A 26128-nucleotide genomic window follows, 5' to 3' on the forward strand; every position below is an offset into this window, starting at 1 on the left:
GGAAAAATTAAGGTAGGAAGATAGGCCCCTATGCCCCAGCAGTGACCTACTTCCTCCAACCAGGCATCACCTCCTAACATCACATTTAGCTATAAATTCATCTGTAGACTAATCCACCCACAAGTATTACACCTCCATGATCCAATCATTACCCCTAAACTCCACCTATGAATTCATGAAGCTTTAGGGTGACATCTAAATATAAACTATAACATTGTCAAAAATATAAATTAGAACCTCACTCACTCTATATTCAGAAAACCATTGCAGAAGGAAAAAGTAAAATAAAAACTTATTACTTTAAATTTTTAATCTAAGATAAGAGTTTACTCAGAGGCAGAGCAAGATGGTGGAAGACTAAGATACTCCAGCAATAATGTCTCAATCAAAACATCAGTTTGATCAGGTATTCATGTATAAAAACTACCTTCACAAGAGCTAAGGAAAACAAGTAAAAAAAAAATTATAATACATGATTTCAGAATACAAGCGATTCATTGAGGAAGGTAGAGAAGGAAAGAGTTGCCCATGTTATTTCTCCTATAACACCAAGCAACACACTGCAGAGAGATGCCCCTCACTTGGGAGAAGGAAAAGGAGAGAAGACTCATGGAAGAGTCCCACAGCCCATGTCCCGAGGTCAGTATACACAGACAGAGCCTCTACACCTGCATTAGCCAGGATATTTGAGGGACTGTGTTCCCTACCTCTTTCTAAATCTCAGTGAGAAGAAAGACCCTACTAACTGGGGAGTAAGTCAGGGAAGTAAGCATAGGACTTGGCCTTGGAACTTAATGCTGGGATAGTGAAACTTAACACCAGGAAATTCTCAACAGTCCCTGTCCCCAGGTTAGTGCCCAAGGTTAAAGCCTGTGTTCTTACTCTAGTGGAGACCTGTGGCCTCAGTCAGATGGACTTGTTTTCTAGCCAGAATGATTTGGGGTGGGCTGCAGTGGCCTGAGGCCATGAGTGCCTCATAGCAATCGGCAGGCCTTAATCCTGCCCCTGAGCTGCAACATTATCAGCTGGCTACGGGCCCAATGTGCAACCTAACATTGGAGCCTTCATAACCATGAGTCTCCCCACACTTCTTCCCCAACCCCAGGCAGCACAACACAGAGAGAGTAATTATCTATTTGGGAGAAGAAGTGAGACTTAGATATCAAGTCACTGCACAGGAAACTGGGGCCAGACCCTTCATGGTGGAGCTCAGAACACAGCAGAGTCCTGCAGGTCATTGACTGTAAATGAGTCATCTGGGTTTACTTCAGCCCCAGGTAGAAGCTTTCAGGGCTGGACTGCTCTTTTTAGTCACTTCTCTAGTCCATTCTGAACATTTACTGTAGATTTGGGCAAAAAGTGGACCTGAGATACTCTTGAGTGTTGAAACAGTGACAATACACCAACTGCGGACAGCAAATCTTGACTTAGGGCATATCTAGTGCTGAAATAGTGGCAGCGACAAAAGGCTCAAAGGGAGGGAAAGATGAAGAAGTGGAGCACAAGAGATTCTAAGGGCTGTGAAAATATTTTCTGGGACTTGTCTTTCTGCAGTGTATTACTTTAATTTGTGAGGGGGTGACTCCTTCCCATCTTTTTCAATGAATTTTTTGTGAATCTAAAATTAGGTACTGTGAGCTTTTGTTTTCCTTAGCTCTAGGGAAGGTAGTTTCATATATAAATACCTGTTCAAATTTATGATTGTTTGGAGATATTATGGCTAGTGTGCCTCACTCTGCCACCATCTTGCTCTGCTTTTGAATAAATTGTTATCTTTAGATTAACTAAGAATAAAAAGTAAAAATTTCTGTTACTTTTACTTATTCTTTCAATTTGTCATAAAATGTAGATCGAGTTTCTAATCTATATTGCTTGTCTTCTCTCTAAAGATTTTGTTTAACATTTCCTATAAGGCAGGCTTAGTGGCAACAAATTCTTTCAATTTTTGTTTACCTGATAAAGTATTTCTCCCCCACATTTAAAAGTTAATTTCACAATATATGGAATTCTAAGTTAGTTTTTCTTTTCCTTGCAACACTTTTAAGTATTTTAAAACCCCTTCCCCCCATGTTTTTACTTTCTCTAATTTCTGAGGAAAAGGTGGATATAATTCTAATCTTTGTTTCTCTATAGATAAGATATTTTTCTTTAACTTCTTTAAGGTGTTTTCTTCATCTTTGAATACTATAATTAGAAAATGATAAATGTATTAGTCACTGTTGTGGCTTATGTCCAGATGTCCCCCCAAAGTCTCATGCAGTCTTTTTCCAAGGTGGCTGAAACTGGAATGTGTGACGCTGGGATTAAGGGCATGTGATTACTAAACCACTACATGTGAGTGGTTTGGGACCACCTTAATCCCGGGGTTCCGGTTGGGATAAAAGGGGCAGAAAGATGCTATTAAGGTCTCTTGTTGCTTTTGCTACTTTGTACACACCATGTTGTTTCTCCTCTGCAATGCCTTTCTGCCATATGCTACCCTTCTTTGGAGCCAGCCAATTATGGACTGAAACATCTTTGAACTGTGAGCCAAATAAACCTTTCCCCCTTTAACTTTGGGTGTGAGGTATTTTGCCTCAGCAATGAGAAAAAAGTAACTAAGACAGTCACTTTCCTGTTACTGGGATAAAATACTGACTCTCACCCACAAGTGCAAGGAGGAGAGATTTATTTTGGCTCACAGTTCACATGATTCAGTTCATGGTTGGTTGGCTCCAAAGCAGAAATGGAATGGCAGAGGGACATGGCAGAAGAAAGCTGCTTAACCCATTGTAGCCAGGAAACAGAAAGGAAAGGAGGAGGGACAAGAATATGCCCTTCCATGTCTGCCCCTAGTAACTTGTTCTTCCAACCGTGCCCCACCTTCTAACAGCACATTCAACTATGAAGTCATCAGGGGTTTAATCCACTGATGAATATAGTTTCCTCATGGTCCAGTTACCTTTTAGAAACCACACTTATTAATATATGAGACTTTTAGAGGGATATTTAAAATTTAAATCTTAACAAATATGCATAAGTATAGTCTTTGGGGCATTTATCCTGCTCTTCATGTTCTCTGAAATTCTTGGATCTGTGATATGGTGTATAATATTAATTTGGGGGAAATTCTCAGTCTGTACTGTCTGAAATATTTCTTCAGTTCTGGCATTCACATTATATACATATATTACACCTTTTGTAGTTGTCTCAGTCCTCAAATGATATTGTTCTGTTTTTGTCAGTCTTTGTTCATTTTGCTTTTCAATTAGTTTTCAAGGTTTCTATTATTATAACACCAAGATCAGAGACTCTTTATTCAGCTGTGTCCTGTCTACTAAACTTCCCATCAAAGGCATTCCTGATTTTTTTGTTACAGCATTTTTGATCTCTAATATTTCTTTTTGATTCTTTCTTTGGATTTCTACGTTGGTATGAATTGCACATTTATTTTTGCATGCTGTCTCCTTTATCTGTTAGTTCCACTAGCCTATTAACCACAGTTGTTTTAAATTCTCTGTCAGATAGTTTCAGTGTCCTTGTCAAATCTAGTTCTGAAACTTGAACCATTTGTTCACATTGTGTGTGTGGTTTTTTTTTTTTTTTTTTTTTTTGCGCCTTTGATACACACTATATAATTCCTTTGTGCTGGCCAGATCTGATGTAATGAGTAAAGGGAATTGCTATAAATAGGCTATTAGTAATGTAGTGACAAAGTATAGGGGAAGGGAAGCATTCTATAGTCCTATGATTAGGTTTAAATCTTTGAGTGAGCCTATGTCTCTGGTCTGTGAGGTTCACTAAAGTTTCTCAAAAATTTTTTTTCTTGGGTAGGACAGGTTGGCTAGTTGGCGTTGGAATTGGACATTTTCCTTTCCCACGGTTGGTTGGGTTCTGTTAATATCCTATCAGTTTAAGCTCTGGTTAAGTACTTTATCCAGAGGTCAAACTTTGTTAAGAACAGAACACTCAGGCAGTTTCAATGCTAGAAGCACAAGAGGATATTTTCCCTTGTTCTTCAATGTGGGAAACTGACTAAGCTCCTGGAGGGGATTTTTATAACACTGTGCACCTCTTCCCCCATGCCTGAGTATTCCTATACTTTTGATTCCCAGACTTATCTTTGGTGAACCTCTGCTATTCATCAACTACAGCTCATGTTTTCCTTTGCTGGCATTTGTTCCTGCGATACTTTACACTTAGCCTCTGCTTTGGGGGGTTGTGAGTTTCTGTATTTTGAGTCCCTAATCTTGTGGACAGCAGTTTTCCCTGTGACCATACCTGTCCTGTAGACCTTAGAAGAGTTCTTAATTTTTCAGTCTGCTCAGCTTTTTAGTTGTTAGGAAGGAGAGATGGCTTCCAAACTCTTCAGAAGCTGGTTGTGAAACTGGAACCTGGAAATAATATGATCTATATTTGTATTTTGACTAATTGTGTTCACTAGCTTCAAATAATTAATGCATCTGAATGGGTAGGCACGTTTTATATCAGTTGTGTGTTCACCTTCCTTTTAAAGAAACTCTTTTAGATGTGTATTGTTCTAGCAACATCAAATAAAAACTCTGCTTTAAGGAAATAAGATAGTTTATTCTGAGCCATGGTCGATGTGAGTGTCCATGATTTGGGAACATGGATTCAAATAGCCCAGAATGACATGTTTCACTGTGGAAGAGGTTGCATGAAATTTTTTAGTCACAGAAAAGAAAGTCATAGATCAATACATTTACCAGTTACATTGGAGAGAGCACCTGGTAGGTGAACTATAGCAAAGCAGGGAAATTTCTTCTGTAGGCTTCAGAAGTAATCTTACAGCATTCTTCACTTTAAGAGTTTGTAGGGGCTAGAAGTCTGCTAAGCTTAGTGATATATCTGAGCAATTTATCTATTACTGGAAAGAACGTTAGATCAAACACAAATTTAAGGCAATTGGCTGTTAAAGGTCCTAAGATAGCCCAGGATAATTTTGGCCTACAACAATCCATTTCTCCACAACCATGATGTCTCAGTCAGCCAAGGCCAAAGAGTCTACAGGATTTTTAATGCAGATACAGCTCTCTCAGAGAACTTGGGTTTGGAGCTCAGTACAGTTGTTGACAGCCCCTTAAATGTGGGTGGTCCAAGGTGAAATGTGCTTTAAGTGTAAAATGCACACTAGAACTCAAAGTTTTTAACAAAAAAGTAAATTATTTCAATGATTTTTAAATATTCATTACATGTTAGGTTATATTTTCAATATATCAGACTAAATGATAAAATTAATGTTACCTGTTTGTTATTTGTTAATATAGTTATTAGAAAGCTTAAATTATATGTGGCTCACATTTGCAGCTTACATTACATTTTAAATGGACAGCAAAATTTAAGACAGCCAGTTTTTATGATTGGAATCAGATCTTTCCCTCCCTCCCAGTTGCCCTTCCTTCCTTCCCTCCTTCTTTCCTTCCTTCCTTCCTTTTTCTTTATTTTGTTCTCCGCTATGATCAGTAAAACCCAGTGCTTAAAAGTATTTGATAACAGCACAATGAAAGATGTAAAGTGGTCAGAATGTTGATAGTAAGATTATCTGAAATAATCTTGTGAAAATTTAGCTGGCAATGAATAGAAGATACTGTACCATTTAGATTTATCATCTCTTATAGTTTATCATACTTTTATCTCTGTTCAGTAAGCTGCTTGCTTGAAAAGCATGTAAAGCTGAGCACAAAATAACTTGAATAAAAATTCCTGACAAATAATATCCAGTGCAATTGTGAAGTTATAGCTAAAATTTTAGGGACTGATGCAAACACAACTATTATGATAGATTATTTTGTGTATCAAAATATTTTTATCAAATGTTTCCTGGTGTCTAGAAGTCACACAATCCTTTTAATTTATTCAGTGATGAGAATGTTTGCTGTCTTGGACTCTGGCCATTTTCTTAATGCCAAACCAAAGCCGAAAAGCTTTCAACAAAAAGGAAGAAATAAAAGAATTAGAAAAGTTTGTCTTGTAGCAAAATTTCATAAACTAAGTACTTTCAAAATTTGTCATCTGCTAGACTAAAGAATATACTAAAATTCAAAATTTTTTTCTTCTTAACATTTTTTATGAAAAAGAGTTTATGCATTATTAGTAAGTTACCTAAAAAGCTTCTAGGATAACTGTTTTTCTTCATTTATTGATTGTTTAATAAGTAAAAATGTATATATTTATGTTCTATAACATGATGTGTTGATATATTTAAACATTGTGGAATAGTTAAATTAATCTATATTTTATCTCACACACCTATTTTTTGTGGTAAGGACACTTAAAATCTACTTTTTAAGTAATTTTCATAAGTATTATATATTGCTACTTATAAGTACCATTGTGTACAATATGATTCCTTATTTTTATATAATGTAATTCTTAAATTTATTCTTCCTACCTGAAAATTTGTTTCCTTTGACAAATATTTTCTTCATTTCTCCCCTCCTCAACCGCTGTTAACCATTATTTTACTTTATTTCTATGAGTTTGACCATCTGCTCAACTGATCTAATAATTTACATATTTATAGACACAGTGTGATGTTTCAACACATATATAGATCAGGCCGGGGATTTAGCTCAGTGGTTTTGCCGCCTGCTGTGCAAACACAAGGGCCCAAGTTCGATTCCTGGTACCATAAAACCCCCCCAAAACAAACAAACAAACAAAACCCCCCACATATATAGATCATGTAATGATCAGATCAGGGTAACTAACAATATGTGTTATCTCAAACATTCATCAGTTCTTTCTAGTGAAACATTCAGTCTTCCTTTCGAGCTATTTTAAAATATACAATACATTGTTTTTTAACAAGTCACCTTATTATGTAAGAAATCACCAGAAATTATACCTCCCATTTAGTTGTAACTTTTTATCCTTTCACCAACCTCTCCCTATCCCTCTCTTCCATCCGTAGTGTACTGTAACTACTATTCTACTCTTTACTCCTATAAGATCAACTATAATAGATTCTACATATGAGTGAGATAAAGTAGTATTTCTTTCTTTGTCTAGTTTATTTCACCTTACTGTCACATTTTTTCAAATGACAAGATTTCATTTTTTGTGGCTGAATATCATTCCATGTGTATGTTTACCATATTTTCTTTATTAATTCATCTGGTAATGGGAAGTTAAGTTTGTTTTCTTGGCTATTGTGAATAATTCTGCAATAATGATGAGTGTGCAGGTTTGTTTCAGACATACTGATTTCATTTCTTTTGGGTGTACAGCAGTAGTAAGAATGCTGGATTAAATGGTACTTCTATTTTTAATTTTTTTCTTTTTTGGTACCAGGGATCAAACTCGGGACCTTGCACTTGTGAGGCAGATGCTGGAACCACTGGGCTAAATCCCCGGCCCAATATTTTGAGGAGACCACATATTGGTTTTCATTATGACTGTGCTAATTAACATTTCTGTGCTAATTAACATTTCAGTGTGTAAAGATTACTTTTTATCCTCATCCTTGCCAGTGATTGTTACCTTCCTTCTTTTTGATAATAGCAAATCTAGCAAGTTTGAAGTGATATCTTGTTGTGGTTTTAATTTGCATTTTGCTAATGATTTGCAATGTTGAGTATTTTTTCATAGACTTGTTGTCTTTCAAAAAATGTCTATTCAGGTCCTTTGCCCATTTTAAAATTTGGTTGTTTTTTTACTATTGAATTGTTTAAATTCCTTATATAATTGGATATTAATCCCCTATCAGATGTACAGTTTGCAAATAGAGCGTCTCATTCTGTAGGTTAACTCTTAGATATGTTGACTATTTCCTTTGAAGTGCAAAAGATTTTAGTTTGATGTAATTCCATTTGCCTATTTTTGCTTTTATTGCCTGTGTATTTGTAGATATATATATTTATGCCTTATGTTTTCTACTAGAAGAAAGTTTTACCTTCTCAAATCTTATGTTTAAATCTTCATCCATTTTTAGTTAATTTGGCTAAATGGTGTGTGATATGTGTCTAATTTCTTCTGCATTTGTTCAAAGGATAATGATTAAATAATTTTAGAGGAAATAAGAAAGATTGAATTTAACAGTCCTCATCCAATCCTCACTGATAAGTGATCCACAACACGTAATTTTCTTCAATGCATTGTACAAAACGTCAGGACTGAGAGGAATAGGATTAATTCATCAAAGGAATAACAAGTTGAAACTTTTCTACTTCAATAATATCAAAAAAAAAAACCATTTATATTTTTAAAACCATTTTAAAGAAATTATTTTACTTTACCTATAGAAATTTCTATAATTTTTAGAATTATTTTCTCTAGTGGCATTTATTTCTATAAAAAGAAGTCTTTAGATATCAAAAGATATGAATATTATTTTGGGAATTTATTCTTGCCTATTAACTTTCTTTGTTAGAACCTTTAAAATGACCTCTTAAAGGGTGAACTTCAAAGTGCCTCTTTGTGGCTTTGTATGCAGACAAGCTTCTGGACTAGCTTTGCTAAATCCTTTCTCATTTACCCTAATTGCTGATGGCATTAAGTGTTCTACAACATGTATATTTTTAAAAATCTTATTTATTGGATGAAATTAATAAAGAAGCAATTGATATCCCTAACTTTTCAATGCTGCCTCCCTACTGGGTTCTGTGGGATGACTCTCCCTTGTCAGTGTCTTTTCCCTTTGGGTTTGGTGATGTGTCTGTGGGCTGAAGTCTGTGGTCTGATTTTTGTGCCATTGAGACTGGGGTTTCCAGGTTGTCTCTCTGGGGCTCTTCTTTGCAGGTTGTGAGCAATATGCTAACCACAGCAATCCCAGTGTATGGATTCTGATTCTTCTCCTCTAGTTCATGGATGTATTAAGATGTATTCTGGGATGTTGGAATAATAATGAACTATGCCCCAATTATCAGTAATTGTCTCATTGTCTTATTAGAACAGTCTTTTCTCACTCACTTTTATGTCTGGTGTGGTTTAGCAGTGGAAGTTTGGAGTCACTGCACACAGTTGCTCAGTGGTCCCCTTTCGCTGACATGCCTATCAGTGCTTTGTGATACAACTCAAAATATTGTTGGTTGCATAACTGCTCAAGAAGAAGAGAGAGTTGGAGTGTTGTGCACTAGTTTTGAAATACTCTTAGACGTGGCACAGATCCTTCTGCTCACAGCGCATTGGTCAAACAGGTCTCATTGACACAGTTATTTGGTGAACAATAAATATCTCTGATCTAATGTTTCCTCTTGGTCATTAATATTCCTCTCTATCACTTTTCCTCACATACACTAGCCCCTCAAAAGGGACAATGTTCCATCCAATTATTGCATTAAAGTCACGCATCAGGAGGAGGCCCATCAGTCTCCACATCAGGTCTAAATGCATTCCTCCTAGTGCCCAGTCTCATGAACTAAAACACAAACTGCCATCTTCCAAAAACCCAATCTGAAGTAGTATGAAATGAACAGAATGACTGTTTTATCCAACATCTGATAATAAGCAGTTCGATTTAGAATTAGAAACAGATTTTGCTTTTGTTTGTTTGAGACAGGGTTTTACTATGTAGTCCAGGTTGGCTTTGAATTTACAATATTCCTGCCTCAGCCTCCTGCGTGCTGGGATTACAGGTGGGTACCACCACACCTGGAGTGGTCTATAATGATTCTGTAATCCCATTGGCAGACACCGGGAGGCCCCTTCTTCCCTACCCTGGTTTGGAGGAACTGTTACCTGACTAGAATTGCCTCTCCTGGCAGAACTTATTTGTTCATTGTTCTTACTAGTCCTGATTATGCCCTTTGTCAGGTTGTTCCTTTTTAATATTTAAAATCTTTATATTTATTAGTATATGCCCGCAGTAAATAATAATCATATTCATCATGGGAGGTGACACATGTACATAACGCATCCTAATTTTTTTACATTTCCTTCTCTTCCTCTACCTCCCCTCTTTCTCTATCTCTTGGTTTCCTTCCCATTTGCAAAGCATCCATCTCCCTGTTTGCTGTCATCTATCTTTTCTTGGTTCTTTAATATATTTATACTTTAGATTCTTTATATAAGAAAAACTGTGCAATATTTAAGCTTCTGTGTCTGATTCGTTTCACTCAACATTACGGTCTCAAGATGCAGGGTTTTCTTTTTTCATTATCATCTTTGGCCACATCTGAAGCAAACATTGAATAATATTAGCTTTTGTTTGAAATTCTGGACCTCAATAAACTTTATGCCTCAAATAGTTATGGATTTGCAGTTTCCTTGACAGTCAAGTGTTTTGAAAATTTCTATTTTAATCCAATCAGTCATATAATTTAGTAACTAAACCAGTAGTTATTTTTGAGCTCTAGCCCTCAGATCTATTATATTTCTTTTTTAAAAAAATAAATCGCATGTTTTCTCTTACACGAGAAACCCAAAATATAGAGAAAAAGCAAAATAAAAGATAGCTTTTAAGTAGTAGGGACATCTTTTTCAAATGGGAAGGGCAACAAGTGGAGGGAGTGAGGAGAGAGAGGAGGGAAAGGGGATAAAGAAAAAAAGACTTGAAAGAAAAAAATGGAAATAAAGGTTTTGCAAGAGCTTTTATGCAAGAGCTTCCTTCTTTCCTTTTCCTTCCCTTTCTTTCCTTTTTGTGGATTTCTTTTATTAGGTTAGAGAGGTGGAGTTTAGGTCATGAATCAATACTGCATTTTGTCAAATTATTTAAAAAAAATGTATAACTATTATCATTCACTAAACACACACATATACAAAAATTAAAATTATTCAAAGAAAAACAATGCAAGGGAAAAAAAACTATAATAATATTCGAATATAATAGAACTCAACCAAAGCAAAACTGAGTTTTTAAACATTTGTCCATATAATTTAAAAAGAAACATCTCAAGCATTAACAAGACATCAGAAGATGTGATTTGTTTTAGAAAGATTTTCAAAACTAATACTGAACAAATAGTGGTCTGGAGAAAAAATTCTAATTACCTAGTAGATGCCACATAGGCCAAATTTTTTTTAATTTAAATTTCAATACAGTCAATTCCTATGTACCGGGCCATGCTGCTTATGGCAATGCTGGAGAGGGGGCGCTGAGCTGTTGGGTATGAAGTGTAACAGAACAGACTTTACCACCTGAAACTGCTGCTTCAAGTTCAGATCAGGCAAGGAACAAACCTTGTAACAACCAATAGGACCAAAGAAGAGTACACTTGAGTTGAAGACACAACACTTGATCTGAAACAAGAAGTTTGTGCCTACTCAACAGCTTTGAAAGAGCATTTCCCAATGCTGCTAGTAGTCTTTGTTTTCTTCAGTGCTGTACTGTGAGATTGCTCAGTGCAGCAGCAGTTGTATTCTTTATTAGCTTGGTAGATCATTTTTTCTCTCTTTCTCTCTCTTTTTTTAATACTAGCAACTTTCACCCTTTGCAACTTGTTCTGAAAAAGAATCAGCTAATAATACTGAAAGTGCAATATTTGATTATCACTGCGAGATGAGCTTTGATCCAAACCTTCTCCACAACAATGAACATAATGGGTACCCCAATGGCACTTCAGCAGCACTTCGTGAAACTGGGGTTATTGAAAAACTGTTAACCTCTTACGGACTTATTCAGTGTTTAGAATGTCAAGCTAGACTTTTCTTCCACTGTTCACAATATAATGGCAACCTGCAGGACTTAAAGGGAGGAGATGATGTTGAATTCGAAGTTTCATCTGACCAGCAGACTGGCAAACCAATTGCTATTAAACTAGTGAAGAGAAAACCAGAAATCCACCCTGAAGAACAAATGAATGGACAAGTTGTGTGTGCTGTTCCTCACAATTGAGAGAGTAAATCTCCAGCTGCCCCCAGTCAGAGTCCAACAGGCAGTGTATGCTACAAACATAATGGGGAAGTGTTTTACCTGACTTACACTGCTGAAGATGTTGAAGGGAATGTTGAGCTGGAAACTGGAGATAAAATAAATTTTGTAATTGATAAAAATAAACACACTGGTGCTGTAAGTGCTCGTAACATTACGTTGTTGAAAAAGAAACAAGCCTGCTGTCAGGGGGTAGTTTGTGCCATGAAGGAGACATTTGGCATTATTGAAAGAGGCGATGTGGTAAAAGAGATATTCTTCCACTACAGTGAGTTTAAAGGTGACCTGGAAACCTTGCAACCTGATGATATGGAATTCACAATCAAGGACAGAAATGGTAAAGAAGTTGCAACAGATGTCAGATTATTGCCTCAAGGAACAGTCATTTTTGAAGATATCAGTATTGAACATTTTGAGGGAATTATAACCAAAGTTATCCCAAAAGTACCCAGTAAAAACCAGAATGACCCACTGTCGGGATGAATCAAAGTTGATTTTGTGATTCCTAAAGAACTTCCTTTTGGAGATAAAGATACAAAATCCAAGGTGACCCTGCTGGAAGGTGACCGTGTTAGGTTTAATATTTCAACAGACTGATGTGACAAATTAGAATGAGCAAGCAACATAGAAGTTCTATCAAATACATTTCAGTTCACTAATGAAGCCAGAGAAATGGGTATAGTTGCTGCCATGAGAGATGGGTTTGGTTTCATCAAGTGTGTGGATCAGAATCCTTGTATGTTCTTCTACTTCAGTGAAATTCTGGATGGGAACCAGATTCATATTGCAGATGAAGTAGAGTTTTCTGTGGTTCCTGATATGCTCTCTGCCCAAAGAAATCATGGTCTTAGTATTAAAAAACTTCCCAAGGGCACGGTTTCATTCCATTCTCATTCAGATCATCATTTTCTGGGACTGTAGAAAAAGAAGTCACTTTTTCCAATCCTAAAATCATTAGCCCTATCAAAGGCAAGGAGAAGAAAGCTGAGGATGGCATTATTGCTTATGATGATTGTGGAGTGAAACTGACCATTGCTTTTCAAGCCAAGGATGTGGAAGGTTCTACTTCTCCTCAGATAGGAGATAAGGTTGAATTTAGTATTAGTGACAAACAGAGGCCTGGCATCAGGTTACAAATTGTGTGCGACTTTTAGGTAGTAATTCCAATTCCAAGAGGCTCTTGGGTTATGTGGCAACTCTGAAAGATAATTTTGGATTTATTGAAACAGCCAATCCTGATAAGGAAAACTTTTTCCATTACAGTGAATTCTCTGGTGAAGCTGATAGCCTGGAACTGGGGAACATGGTTGAGTACAGCTTGTCCAAAGGCAAAAGCAACAAAGTCAGTACTGAAAAAGTAAACAAAACTCACTCAGTGAATGGTATTACTGAGGAAGCTGATCCCACCATCTACTCTGGCAAAGTCATTTGTCCTCTGAGGAGTGTTGATCCAACACAGAGTGAGTATCAAGGAATGATTGAGATTGTGGAAAAGGGGGATATAAAAGGTGAAGTGTATACATTTGGCATAGTTGGAATGGCCAACAAAAGGGATTGCCTGCAGAAAGGGGAGGGTGTTAAGTTCCAGTTGGGTGTCCTGGGCCAAAATGCACAGACTATGGCCTATAACATCACACCCCTGCATAGGGCCACAGTGGAGTGTGTGAAAGATCAGTTTGGCTTCATTAACTATGAAGTAGGAGATAGCAAGAAGCTCTTTTTCCATGTGAAAGAAGTTCAGGATGGCATTGAGCTACAGGCAGGAGATGAGGTGCAGTCCTCGGTGATTCTTAACCAGCGCACTGGCAAGTGCAGTGCCTGTAATGTTTGGCTAGCCTGCAAGCGCCCCAAGACTGTTGCAGCTTCTCGACCTGATCGGTTGGTCAATCGCTTGAAGAACATCACTGTGGATGATGCCAGTGCTCCTCACCTAATGGTTCTTTGTCAGCCAAGTGGACCAGATAACTCAATGGGATTTGGCACAGAAAGAAAGATCTGTCAAGTCGGTGTCATTGACTAACTACATCCACAAAGCACATCTTTAATCCACTATGATCAAGCTGGGGGGATTCTGGTGAAGGGTTCTGAATGTCTCCCTCTTCGTCCCTCCCAAAATCTGCAAAACTTATTCTATTGAGCTATTACACCAGTTTTAACACCTTCCTCATGTTATATTTAAAAAAATAAATAAATTTAAGAAACCATTTAAAAAATAAATTTTAATACAGTCATGGGACACGTGATGGAAATATAATCTGAGAAATATGTTATTAGGCAATTTCATCCATGTGTGTTGCAAAGTACCACACAGAGTTCTGCCAACTTCTAAATGCAAACTGAAAAGATCTATTATATTTCTTTGCTTTCCTTTCTCCAGAGAGTCATGTTATATCTCTCATTTGACTCTGTGGTGGATACCATGAAGCCTTCTGGGACAGTGCATAGAAGGTCCACCCTTACTCTGATATTTTCCCTGAAACATCTTATTTATTGATAGGTTTTACTGAACCTCTTCTTCTTGGTTCTTATTGTTAGTACATATAGTTTAGATTATAGAAGCAATTAGTTTAAACTGTATCTGAGGATCTGAATCTGTAAAACATTCTTTTCTTTTTTAATTTCTTCTTGAAATCAGTAAATTCTATCTTGAGGTTTTTTTTATCATTCTTTAGTATTTACAGAACAAACTCAACCAATAGTAACGAACATACACATTCTGTTTTCAATCTCATTTTTAGAGCTTTCTGTTCAATACTTCCAATTTTTCTCAAGTAAATTTATATGATTATTTATCAAATATTTTCCACTGTGTAAAGGTAGGTGGCCATCTTTTAACATTTTCGGTGTGTCTTTTCTTTACTCTTTGCTATGTGACCATGAAGCCAGTGACATATGTCAAGATTTCATCATGGAGCACCTTGTTCTTGATGTAACTTCAGCATTCATTACACAGGCTAGATGATGCCAAGCTAATAACATTTATTGTGAAATATCAGTGGCTCAGCACAACCTTCTTTTGTTCTTACTCATACTAGGTGTTCAACAAAACAGAACACTCTGTACAACTTAGTAACTCACAGACCCAGGCTTCCCAAGCCCTACTATCTTACAGTGTCACAGGATAGTATGTCACTTCCATGGAGAAACAGAAGGAAAGCTGAACACGGGCCCTGGGATGTAAGGGAGGTATGAAAGACAGGGAAGCAGAGTACTGGCTTAGCAGTAAATATCTTGCCAAATACACTCAGAGGGACTTACTTAATATTTGCCTAATACAGGGAGGCAAAAGATATTTAGGAATTAAAATATTACTGATGAATACTATGTTATCATTGATTTTATGGTCTCAACCAAAATATCTTAAATGTCAAAGCTATTTTATCTCTCCTTTTCTAGAACATCTTTACATCAGTATTATAGAAAAAGTTCTTAAAAATAAGAGAAAATCTAAAAGCTTAAAAAAGAAAAAAATTCTCTTTATGCAATATATAATGCTTGTTCTTTTTTTCCTTATCCTCAAGATGAAATAGTTATGAATAAAATTTTATAAAATATTTAAGTCTTTAAAGATAGAGCTGGTATAAATACATAGAAGAAAGACTACTTCTTCTAAGCTACTTCTTTCTCAGGGTGAGAAGAATCATTAATCTTTACTTTTGGAAGCAATTTAGGAGAATATCAAATTCAAATTCCTTTTTTTAAAATGTGAGGAAGGGTAGACATAGAGTAACTAAATGACTTATTAAAGGTAATACAACCCATTTCTGTCAGGAACTGTGGTGAATTAACAATTTTAACAATAAGTACAAGCTAATAAGCTTGCATTCTGTTCTTTGTGTATACTGGTAGAAGACATGATAAACCTATGTGAGGGACAAAAGACTGTTAATCACAACAAAAGCAGTAGCTGGAAGTTCATTTTATTTTGAGTTGGTTTCCCATGCAGGTGGGCCTACCTGGATCCTGTACACGCAGTGAGTTGTGTTACAGGATAGGAACACTGAGCTTAAGGCAGTGCATCCATTGCTTTTAGACTCAGCAGAATCATGCCTGCTCCTTATCTGGAGAGAGACATTACCTCATTTTTTTCCAAACTTTTTGATAAACATGGCCCTTGCAAGTAGCTACAGCTTGACTCTTAAGGCTTTTCAATTTTGGCCCACTGAGCAAGAATTTGAAGGGATGTTCAGTACCTGTGGTGGACTGTTGCTTCCACTACTTGACAGCAGAGGTAAAACTAGAATTAGCTCTCTCAATTCCTGATTTATGAAATTGTCCACAGCACTGTTATGGAAGAAAGACACTTTTATAATTACCTTTGTATTATTTCAAGTGTTTTTTATTAATCAGCTTCATTTCTGGAAAAGGTCTATATTCTCTAGTTCTATTTACATGTTTAATATTTTCTTCTGTGAGTAACTTGATTGTCCAACAAATAGTGATTCTTAACTATTTTATACAAGATAACTCCTAATCAGGAACCAATAAATTTATGCTAGTGAATCCTGAATTATGGTAAATTTATCTTTTGAAAATATTCTTATTTTGCTGTCCTTTCATTTGTTTTATACTTTGTTTTCACTAGTCAACATTTATACATTTCCTACTTTGTCTTAATCTGTAGTTGGGGTGTAGGTTATAAAACAAATGACAAACATTGCCCTCATGGTACATATAAACCCATACATATAACAATGAAAAAAAGAAAGGAAGTAGATTTTTACGAAAGGAATGAACTCCACAGAGCATTTGTTTATTGGACCCCAGACGAGTCTGAGACTGCTGGCTAGATATGGTCAGGAAGACATCATGGAAAAAACAGAGAAAGGAGGCTGGTTCTTAAAGGGGGGGGGCATTTACCTTAAGAGATATTCTTTAACAGCAACCATGTTGACATCTTCCTTATCTGTGTTTTATTCACTATTTATCCCCAGTTCTTAGAAAAAATGCCATCCCCAATCTGAGAAGCACATTAAAAAATTAATAAAAGGATGACAGTTGAGGATGTGCATGTCTATACTATTTGTCTTCTACATTTATCTTGTACATAGCCTGAACATTCACATAATCTCCAGTCCATGTACACACAGTGTCTTAGTCACTGAATCAGGCTTTTTATATGTTTCTGAAGAAATTTAATTTCAAAATACCATCTGTGTTGTAGTCTGATCCTGGCTCTGGGAAAAAAAATACCCAATTTTAACAAGATAGTAGAAAGAGATTTTTTTTAGATCGCTCCAAATATTCTTTAGTTGTATCCAAATCATCTTTATTGTCCAAAGTTAGAGAAACTCTTAGAATGCCAGTGACTTGAGTCTTGCATATTCAAACAGTGATTTTTCACCTATCTGATCTGACCTTTTTATGTGCTGCTGTCTGGACCCCACTCCGATTCTCACTCACTCTTAACTGCAGGCTCAGGAGTTGAGGAGGCTATGTAGGTGCTCATGGAGGATGGCACAGTGAATCCTGTGGTCAGTGCTGAGGTGATACAGGCAACCTCCTTTAATACTGCTCCCGGTTCATACTGACCCCGCTGACAAAAGCTTAAGGACCAAGGATAGCTCCAGTGTCCCTAGAAAATAACACTAGGCTTGCAGAAAGGGGCCAAGACTGAATCAGACTTCTAGAGTTCCTTCAGACACCCGGCATTCTTTTCAACTGTCACTAGTTTCTGATAATCCCTCAAAGTATTCTGCCATCATGGTTTTTTTGGACCTGAAATGTTAGTGCTGCCCAAACTTGAATAGTGCTGAAATATATCATACTTTTAATTTTTACAGAGATGATACTACCTTGAAATTATTGTAAATTCAAATCTCCAACATTTGATTTCAAACACATATGTATAAAAATAAGAGAGTGCCTATTTTTATTCTGGGACCATAGATTTTTATCTCTACTACTAATGCTAATAATGCAGTTTTGTAATGAAAATTTTAAAGTGAATGAAGATAGTGACATCCAATAATTAGTAAGAATGAGAAAAACAGAATAAATTAAACTTAATAAGACTAAGTACTAAGATTTATTTGGAAGAATTTTCCAGAAATATGGAGCAGTTCATTCAGAAATAAGTTACTATAAAAGAATTGCTAACTAAAAGCGTTATAGATTATAGAAAACCTTTCTCAGGTAATGAATACCATATTTTCACATGATTCTTTATTAAATTTTAGTTCTGCTGATGCCTTATAGATCTAGTAAGTTAAATGATTAACATTTCTTTAGAAGGAAGCTATTAAATTAGTCATTATAACATTCATTTAGTTATGCTGAGACTCATTCTGTAGAAATGTCTTTTTGTTTGAAAATTTTGCTATTTCAATGATGTTGGTTTCTGAAAGGAAAATAAAATGGGCAACCTGAGAAAGTGTCAGATAGCCCAGCATTGGGCAGACAAGGGTGTTAGGCCAGGTGTAATGCTTGGTGATGCTTAGTAGCCCCATCATGGGATAGGAGTATATGAAAGATTGCTTTTAGTCTGAATCCTTCACACCTAGGCTAATGCTAGGGACTAATAAACAGTGTAGATCTATCCACAAGTTGGAAAGATTGATGAGGACTTGGCTACAATTTAGTTTCTCTGTTGCATTTACTACTCTGCTCTCACATTACCTAGAGGCAAGAGAACCTGAATGTGAAGATACTGATTTAGAGGAGTTATGATCCTGTCCAGGGATGATCTGTATCAACCCTTCTACCTTCACATGTAGGTTAAAAGCCTGTAACCCTGACAGAACCCAGCTTTTGAGGGAATCTTAGGCAAATTAAAAAACCTGAAACCTAGACATTCATAATAGTTCTAAGGGTTGAGGAATTACATGATATAAATATATATATATAATTATATGCTATACATATAAAGTGGTAAAATAGCCCTAATCCATCATTTACTTATTCATTCATCTATCTAGTAATTGTTCCCTGGGTCTTAAAAATACTAAATATTCTGCTGAGTTCTGAAAGAGGGAAACAGAATAAAGACACATTCTTCATCCTCAAGGTCCTGATGGCTTAGTGGAACAATAATATTTTTTATTAAGATTTTTATGTATACAAATTAAAAAATAAAGCTATCTATGTGGGACTGGGACTGCCCCATACTTCTTTTTTATATGGCATAAATACCTGCTCAATATATTTTGTTAGGCACTACCAAGTAAGACCATAGTAGAATTTGATCCACAACAGTTCTAAAATTTTGAGTGTTTTACTGGAGGAGTATAGGTTAGGGCATATACACTCCCTAATGCTTGGCTGTTCATTTACAGCCAGTGATGGTGAATGTTTTAGAGCTTTCAATGATAACAAACAGCCTGCTGCAGCACGTGTGCCATAGGTTTGCCACCACTCAAACACCAGCTACTGTAATATAAGAGCAGGATTCACAGTGTAGTTGATGAGGTGGTGGAAATAGGTGGCTGTGGATAGGAATTTTTCCCACTCCCCTCACCAACAACAGAAATTACCAGTACACAACGGAGAAAAGCGTCTACGAAAAAGTTTTCACAAAGTTTATCTTGAGAAAATAGAATTATATTTACATTGCTTGTGAACTATTGACAATGTGCTGATGATCCCTGATGTTTGAGAAAAAGGATTTCCATTTTTTTAAAGACAGTGACTAAAACTTCACCAATGATTTCATGCAATGGTTGTGTGTGTGATGGAAGCTACAGGGAGAGCACAAACACATCTGACAAGTAAGAATTTTTAAAAATGTTAAGTTAGCTCCAACACTGTGTGAGATTTTCAGTAGCTCTACAGCCTGGGAAGCACTGGTTTTATCCTCTTAACTTTAGTCATTCTTATGGTTGTATAATGTTATCTCATTACAGTTCTAATTTAATGGCTAATGGAGGGAAGCACTCTTTTTCTTCCCTCCCTTTCTTTCTTCCTCCCTTCCTTCTTTCCTCTCTCCATCCTTTTTTTGCAGTTCTTGGGATTAAACTCAGGACCTTTGCACTAAGCTACATCCCCAGCCTCCTTTTTAGTTTTAAGATCTTGTTAAATCATTAAGCTTCCGGGCTCCGTGTTGTGATCTTGCTAACTCAGCCTTCTGGAGTGCGGGAATTGCAGATGTGTGTCGTTGTGCCTGTCTACACCACATAATTTTTGTAGATTGTAAAAATAAAAGTAAATAATTAGAGAGGAAAATCAAACCCAGAAGTTATTAATTAGTAAATATTTATTAGGTAGCCACTGTGGATAAAAGTACTGTGCTGAGCACTGTAGAGGATATCAAGATGACTATGGTTACTGATTTCTGCCTTCCTATATATAGTTATGTGCTATAAAATGAACTTGTAGTTGATGATAAACTGCATAAATGACAGTGGTCCCACAAGACATGTTACCTAGTGATGTGGTGATCTTAATTTATGTAAGCCTACTCTATAATGCTCATGTAACAATGGTATCATATAAGGACACATTTCTCAGAGTGACTCAGTCATTAAGAGGTACAAAACTCCAACTATAATACCTACCATAATAGGTTAAAAGTGTCTATGACAATGGTAGATTTAAAAGGTTAAGGGAGTTTAGGAAGTAAGATGGCATCTTGTGTATGTGTTTGGGGTTTAGGGACACTGTTGAGATTAGGGAAATAGAAATGATGGAAATGGGAATGAATGTTGAAATTAGGGAAATGCTGAGGCTGCAGATGGATGCCATTTAAGTCAGCAGAAAGGGCAGAGGTATAGTGGAAGGAAAGTTGAGCTAAGGAGAGGGCCAGTGCTCCTGGGTCTGGGAATGCAGGGAACTTTTGGAGAGATGGCTGATAAGGCTAGAGAGATAGGATGTGAAAAGTAACAAATAATTCTGATTTATGTTCTTCTTTTCTTTTCTTTACCTGTCATTTGTCTAATGCTTTCTTCATATCTTCTTTTTAATTTTTACTTAAAGTAAAAAAATCTTCAAAACAATCATTTTATTTAATTGTAAGATCACTAAATGTTTTTAATCCAAATGTGTCCTGTATGTGATTTTCAAAAATCATTGTAATGAAATAACACTCATAAGTCTCTAGAGTAGCAAGTCTTAGAGGATCAAAAAAGGGCAAAAGAATAAAAGCTAAGCTTTAAATATATGGATGTGCAACCAGGTGGTTTTCCATAGCAACATTTTTCTCCACAGGTGTACTGTTTTGATGCTTGCCTTTTAACTTCTGGTGGATTAAAGATAAAACCTCAGAGTTGAAACAGATCAGTAATTAGATTTTTCCTAGTCTCTCTAAGGAAGAAAGTAGGCCACTCTCTATCTCTAGTTATTTTATTTTTGGCTCTCCTTATAGTTGTTCAGCTTTGAGATATTTCATGTTTAGATTAAGCATGCTTTTGGAAAAATTTGATTTTTATCAGGATAATTCCAAATCATGTTGCCTTCACAAAGTTAGATGTTTAAGAACTTATTTTTCATCATATTTAATAAGATAATACTAGTACTTTTGTGAATTTCAAAAGTAAGATATTAGATAATATAACTGTTCGTGCATAGATTAGTTATGGCCAAGCACTTGCTAGTTGAATTATAAAAAGCTACAAGTGATTGGAATTGTCAAGTCTTGGTTATTACTTTTCTGGTTAATCACAAACTTACTTTTAAGCTAAAATTATATTTACTTTATGTGTGAGTTTAATTTCTTAATGTTAAGGTAATTAAGAAACTACTAGATTAGATGAATTTCCTTTATCACAGAATCTGTTTATTTTAAACTGTCTTTTTATAAATTGAAATTGTTGATGTGCTTCTAATGATCAGCTTCAAAATCAATTATCCACTGTCTTCCATTCATTTATGTTAATGATCATAAAACAACACACTAAAAATTATTTATTGCATAGATAGTTGGGAAAAGATACTCTTTTCAATATACTCTTAAAAATCCTCCAAAGTCAGAAAAACAATTATGGTTTTATGTGATTTTAACACATTTATCTTATTTAATTATTAAAATGAGGGTTTGCTTTTATAATTTAAGCAATTTTTTTTTTTTTTTTTTTTTTTTTTACCAGGGATCAAATGCAGGACCTTGAGCTTGCAAGGCAGGTGCCAGAACCACTGAGCTAAATCCCCGGCTAATTTAAGCAATTTGCTAAATTTTATTTGAGTCTTTTTAAAAAACCATTGTTAAGCTACTCAAACTGTTTTTCCCTTTGGAACTCTCCCAGTTAAGCTCAATTTTTGGTTTAAATTTGAAATGAGAACCTTGACTTGGAGTCCACATTTCCCTTTCTTTGGTTTAGTGAGGAATTTTTTTCATTATTAAGATGCCACTTTAGCATCATGTTGAAATAGAAAAAATTCATAATTATTAATTGTAGTTTTTTTAATTGTAAAAGGTTTTATTAGCATATGTTTGTAGTACATGGTAATCAATTCATTGTGGGTAATTATAGTTGTTAATCCTGATGATAACTTTAGAAAGTTAAATGTTCCATGTTCAAAGTGAACATTACTAATGTAAATAACATAACTTTTTATCCCCTCAGATGAAATTATCTCTTCTTGACAAAAATAAAATGAAAGTTTCTCTGTAAGACAAGGTAAGACAATTCAATCTTTCACAACTTTTGTTTGTTTGTTTGTTTGAGTTTATTCATTTTTTTTAGTACTAGTGATTGAACTTTGGAACATTTTATTTTTCATTTTGAGACAGGGTCTTACTAAGTTGCCCAAACTGGGCTCAACCTTTCAATCCTTGTGCCTCAGCTACCTAAAGTTCTGGGATAACAGGTATATGCCACCATGTCTGACACAATTAATAATCTTGATCAATAAATGGAACTGACTCATCATGATTGGGTTCCTAGACTACATTTCTTTTTTTCCATTAGACTTCAGAGTTTTCTTTTCCTAAAGATAGAGAAATGCTAAAGTTCAGTGCTGTTAGGAAACTATGTGCTCAAAGCTACAGTATCTCTAGCATCTTTCTTTCTTGCTATGCTGAATTTGGAGTGCTTAAAATTTGTAAAGATGACTTAAATTTTAAAATTAAGCATTCATAGAAATGGTTAGATATGTAGACAGATACCTAGTTCACAGACATGGAAAACATTTTTGCTAGCAGTTTTCTTTTTCCATTTTTCTGGGGTGATTCAATTCCCTGGAGACTGTCTTAATGATGTGTTTGTGGAAAGACTAGCATTCTTAGAATCTAACCTTGTAGCACAACTAGTAGATGGCAAATTACACAGAAGAAACTGTCCTGTTCTATATGGCTAAGCTTTGGTAGTCAAATATTTTATGAGTTCTAGGGAATATCAGTAATTATTATTTATGATTATGGTTATAGGATATAGCTAGATGTAGCTGTATATAACTAAGTATTTTGACAGAAAGCAATGAAAAAATAAACATTGAGGGTATATTATTTTTTCCTGATTGATTTAAATTCAAAGGCATCCCTCTCTGTTTCAGCATTCCACTGAATACAAAGATTGGTCGGTGGAAGTGCACAAGACCAGCATATCTGACATTACCTACTCAATTGAGAAAACCATAATGCAGAGAGTTGAACAGAACTTTGCCCCTAATTTGTTTCCTTTAGCTTTTGCCAAATTCTTATTCTTAATAATTTCCTTAGCCTAGAGGATAAGGTCACACTTAATATTTGATATAGATGCTTTAAGCTAGGACAATAATTTCTGATTAAAAGTATCTACTGCTCATTTATACTACAGTTCAAAAATGTATGCTTAAATCTTAAGACAAAGATTCTAAAAACTTTTATTTTCACTTAAATATCTCTATCAAATGGACTCAATGTGTTGCCAACTGGTGTAAACATTTCATGAAGTAAGTCTTTATTGTACTACTAAGTAAGTGTTTCAAGAATTTATCCAATTTAATACAGACAATAGCTATTTTTCTCCACTTTTAATTTGAAGAATACTTTTTATTTATAAGTGGAAAATATGATGATGAAGAGCTTTTAGAAATCATTAGACCTTGAATTCTTCAATTTCCTACATCATTTGCTGAAAATAATTTTTTCAGATCATTTTCTTTATTAGTACATGTCTGTTCATTTTCATTTCTTGTCGGGAGTTGGTACATGTACATAATACATCTGATTTCCTTTTTTCATTCCCTTTCTCTCCCTCTCCCCTCTATTTATCTCTTGTTCCCCTTCCCTTTTTCTTTTTTGTACATTTGCAGTACATAATATTTACATTCCTTGTGTGGAGCTGGTACATGTACATAACACATGTTAATTCCTTTTTTATTCACTTTCGCTCCCTTTCCTTTCCCTCAAATGAATTCACTCTGAGACCATAATGTTAAGTGAAATAAATCAAACATGCAAACTTAAATATCACATGGCTTCTCTTATATGAGAAACTCAAAGTATAAATAGAAAGCAAAATAAAATATAGAAAACAGGAAGTAGGAAGATAGGTCTTTCTCAAAGGGGGAAGGAGTCAAGAGATGAAAATAATTTAAGATGAATTCATCATCTGTTTTCCAAGTGACTATATAACTTGACCTCTCACTTTTTTAAAAAAAATTTTCCCTTTTGTTTGTTTTTGAGACAGGGTCTCACTATGTAGTTCAAGCTGGTCTTCAACTCACTGTGTAGCCCAGGTTGGCCTTGAATGCACAGTAATCTTCCTGTCTCAACCTTCTGAGTGTTGCAATTATAGGTGTGTGCCAAACCTGTTGATCCACACTAGCTTTAAATTTTGGATTTTATTTTTAATTTTTCAAGGTGACTCACACAAGGAATTACATACAGAATAAATGCTACTTAAGTGAGTTGGTATGAAAGAGTAATATTCAGCCAAAACTTCTGTTGCACCTTGTGTTAATGGATGCATTTAGAGAATGATGGGCTCAACTTGGATCATAATACTTGGCCTTTTTGAGTAAAATTTCCATTCAGCCTCTTTGAAGTAGACAGTTGAGGGTACACCATCCTACATTCAATATTTGACACAATATGGGAGATCACCTAGTTTTTGATACACAAAGGAGGCAATGTATGTTTTGGACATGTAATGTTCTAGGCTGCACTAGTGTTAATATAGAGGCAGGTTCTGAGAGTAATATGACAACATATCAAACAATCAGAAGCCTATTTCATTGTACTCTGACTTGGAAATTTCATCTGAAATGACTTACATGGCGGTTGGATAATTATCCTGGTAGTAGCCTGTTTACAGGCCTGTCATTGGACATATTTCTTGGATATTACAGTAGTTTTCAATGTGGAAAGTGAAAAGACCAAACAGAAATACTTAGACAAAGATGGAACTTGGTCTGGGTGCTGCCTATGTTTAGTGTGGCAAATACTGTCTTTGGTTTGTCCTATCTGATAAGGCTTTCTAAATCTGGCATATCTTCCAGATCACTGTAAGAATAGATTTCTAGTTTATTCTACTCCCCCCGCAACCCCACCATGGTTTAAGAAATTTCACTGTAGAAATAATGAACAACCAAATCAATTAACTAATTAAAATGTGGGGAAAGGAAACTTTCAATTTCCATCTCAGTGACTGTGAAATCAATAACAAAACATTGAATTAGAAAAGAGAGATGTTTAAATTAATAAGCCCACTTCTTTCCTGAATAGGATGAGTCCTATGAATATGGTAATTAGAGTGTAAAAGTTTTTTTTTTAGCTGTGAAAAAAAAGTTTTAATTATACTCTGTGCTTTTGATTTTTATCTGCATGCAATACTTATGCTGGGGAGACTAAAAATTGCCATGAACCCCAAAGTACATTTGTTAAGAAAAATTTTTGCCAAATAATTGTCAGTGAACTAAATTCTGTCCTGTTAGTAGAGTGGGAAGAACAGGTTTGTATTTGATCTTCCACATAAAAATACCTTGTTTCTTCAAGCATTGTGGTACTAAAGTAATTTAGATTTTGCACATAAGTGGATTAGCCACCATGGCTACTATACACAGCTTGCTTAGGCTGCTGTCAAACCTTGCAGCCAGAAATAAGTGCCTTAGAGCCAGCTATAAATGCAGTGAATGCATTAAAAATATTAAACTTCTTAATGACACAAGCTTATAGATGGTATTCAAGTTTCTTTTCTTTTCTTTTTTTTTTAGCAGGAGATGAGAAAGTCTTTATTGACAAGGGAAAAATAAGCTTTGCTGGTCACTTGCAGGACGAGGTCAGTTGGTGAGCATCTCCACTAGCTCATCACTCTCCCTGTCATTCTACCTGTCACTGGCTGATTCTGCAGGCTTGGCCTCTTTGCTGGGCTTCCTCCTGGCCTCTGGATCTTCCACTCTGGCTCTTCTGTGCCGGTAACTCTGCCTGACACAGAGGACGATGATGACAGCTATCCGTATCACAGC

At 35.5% G+C, this 26128-nt stretch overlaps 1 long non-coding RNA gene and 1 pseudogene across 1 annotated transcript in view; both read left to right on the forward strand.

Moving 5' to 3' along the window:
- The window catches only part of LOC147828815 (uncharacterized), a 393678-nt gene extending 367724 nt beyond the window's left edge, over nucleotides 1-25954 (forward strand). Inside the window, exons 9-10 of the long non-coding RNA XR_015450068.1 lie at nucleotides 22306-22359; nucleotides 25877-25954. This is a non-coding gene — a long non-coding RNA (uncharacterized LOC147828815). The remainder of the gene's footprint in view (nucleotides 1-22305; nucleotides 22360-25876) is intronic.
- On the forward strand, nucleotides 11391-13844 carry LOC101712639 (cold shock domain-containing protein E1 pseudogene; annotated as a pseudogene).
- Nucleotides 25955-26128: the final 174 nt, after the last annotated feature.

Source organism: Heterocephalus glaber, unplaced genomic scaffold (genome assembly GCF_053883595.1).
Source record: "Heterocephalus glaber isolate CG9 unplaced genomic scaffold, H.glaber_assembly_v1.0 deba00000901, whole genome shotgun sequence".
NCBI lineage: Eukaryota > Metazoa > Chordata > Mammalia > Rodentia > Bathyergidae > Heterocephalus > Heterocephalus glaber.